At 42.0% G+C, this 2,381-nt stretch overlaps 1 pseudogene; it reads left to right on the top strand.

Annotated features, from left to right (window-relative positions):
- The first annotated feature begins 244 nt into the window (after window positions 1–244).
- LOC126093042 (5S ribosomal RNA) lies at window positions 245–362 on the top strand (annotated as a pseudogene).
- The last annotated feature ends 2,019 nt before the right edge of the window (window positions 363–2,381 follow it).

Raw genomic sequence — 2,381 nt, 5'->3', positions numbered from 1 at the left:
CGTTAGCCGACAACACCTTTTCGAAATCCAATAATTTATGAGGTCGTGTATTGATTTTTGGTCACACTGTTGATTATTTCATTCTCTTTCATCAATCAGAGACCCCTCCTCCAAAATATTTTGGTGTTAAGTTCGCTGTTTTAGGTTTCTCCCTATATCTTATGTGCTGTAGAGCAAGGGGTGCTTATGACTGGTTCGTATAACACAATTTTGACTTCTTTGGTCCCATCCATTTCTGTATTATGCCAATGGCCTTGCCGCAGTGGTAACACCGTTTCCCATCAGAACACCGAAGTTAAGCACTGTCGGGCTGGGCTAGCACTTGGATGGGTGACCATCCGGTCTGCCGAGAGCTGTTGGCAAGCGGGGTGCACTCAGTCCTTGTGAGGCAAACTGAGGCGCTACTTGACTGAGAAGTAGCGGCTCCGGTCTTGGACACTGACCTACGGGCGGGAGAGTCGGATACTGACCACATATACCCCTCCGTATCCGCATCCAGTGACGCCTGTGGACTGAGGATGACACGGTGGCCAGTCGGTACCTTTGGCCCTTCATGGCCTGTGTATTATACCTTCCAGAGCAACGGCAATTGTGCTAAATTTCGCTCAGTTTTTCACTTACTTAAAATATTGCTGACATTTTATATGCATACACATAATGCCAGGCTAATCTCTGTTATACAATGGCCTGACATCTAGACCTTGTTAGTCATTCGCGTTTCGATACTACTGAATATTTTTCCCTGACTCGTGTTGACTGAAAACACGGATGCGAAATTGGTACATTGTGCCGCTGAAGGCGTACCTTTCGGATTGTGACTTCCGTGCTTCACTCAACGCGTTCGGAATGTATTTGCAAGGAATCTTGTTACACAGTGTACACTTAAACGATTCACCTAAAAACATGTACGTATGCTTTTGTACACCGTGCGTTTCATATCTGGACATCTCAAACAGAGATGCAAGTCTGTTAGCAAAATAAACATGAGCAGTGGTCAAATGAATCTGTATCTACGTCTACGTGACTACCCTCAAATGTTAAAATGTGTGTGAAGTCCTAAGGGACCAAACTGCTTAGGTCATCGTTCCCTAGACCTACACACTACTTAAAATAACTTATGCTAAGAACAACACACACACCCATGCCCGAGGGAGGACTCGAACCTCCGGCGGGAGGGGCCGCGCAGACCGTGACATGGAGCCTCAAACAACGCGGCCACTCCGCGCGGCTACGTGACTACTCTGCAATTCATACTTCAGTACTAGGCAAAGTGTTCACAGAACCACTTTGAGACTATTTCTCTACCCTGTCATTCTCAAATATCACGTGGTAAAAACGAATACGTAGATAACAAGTTTGATACATACACAACAGACAATTCTATACAAAAATACACTCCAAAACTGACAAAAAACAGAGACATATAGCGGAAAGCAGGTACATATCAACTAGAGTGTAACACTTGTGAAGGCACGTACATAGGACAAACAGCTAGAACATTTGATGTCAGGTACAAAGAACACATGACAGCCTGGACATATGAGACAAACCGCTCCACATTTGCAGAACACCTAAGAGGAAATTGCCACAAACCAACCACTAGAGAAGATGACATGAAAATAATTAGAATCAACAATAAAAAACAGCTCCTAACCATGCAAGAAAATTGACACATACAAAAAATCAAAACAAAAGGGAAAATCCTGTTGAATGATCAAGTACACATGCCAAACAATACATTATTTACAGTAATAGATAAAAAAACAGAATAACGTTTGCAAAAAGAATTAATATAATAATACTGTCCAATGTAGTAATAATAGAACCCAACATCTTTACACTCACTCATCCATGAACCCCGCTAGTAGCTAGTCAACCCCTCCGCCCCCCCCCCCACCAAAAAAAATCTCTTCGGCTCTATCCCCCTCTCTCTCTTACTCATACACACACACACACGGTATAAACATCATAAATAGAAGTGTGTCTAGAACATAGACTTGGTTAGGTTGGCAACAAATAGTTAAATATACCAAAGAAGATGAAATACGTAATGGAGTCACAATATTTACGTTGTGAAAAACAGTGTACGACGAAATAGTTGTATCGAGTAACAAAAGAACAATAGTACACCACAAAAAAGAGCGAGAAACGTGGTGAACAGTGTGAGGACGGCCAGAACACAAAGATGTGATTGTATGGCAGTGATAAAGGTGGTAATGCGACCTCCAGACCAGATGTGAGGAAAGGCAGATCATAAAATCGTAACTAATTACTTTTTTTTACAAAAAATCGCGAAGTGAACTCTTTAATAATCTGAAATCGTTATAGATCCCACTGACGATGTCGTAGAACAGGATAAGGCAATTTTATTTACAAAACAA

This window comes from Schistocerca cancellata, chromosome 7 (genome assembly GCF_023864275.1).
Source record: "Schistocerca cancellata isolate TAMUIC-IGC-003103 chromosome 7, iqSchCanc2.1, whole genome shotgun sequence".
NCBI classification, from domain to species: domain Eukaryota; kingdom Metazoa; phylum Arthropoda; class Insecta; order Orthoptera; family Acrididae; genus Schistocerca; species Schistocerca cancellata.
Note: the sequence above shows the minus strand (reverse complement) of the source record. Positions and strands in the feature narration are given on the sequence as shown.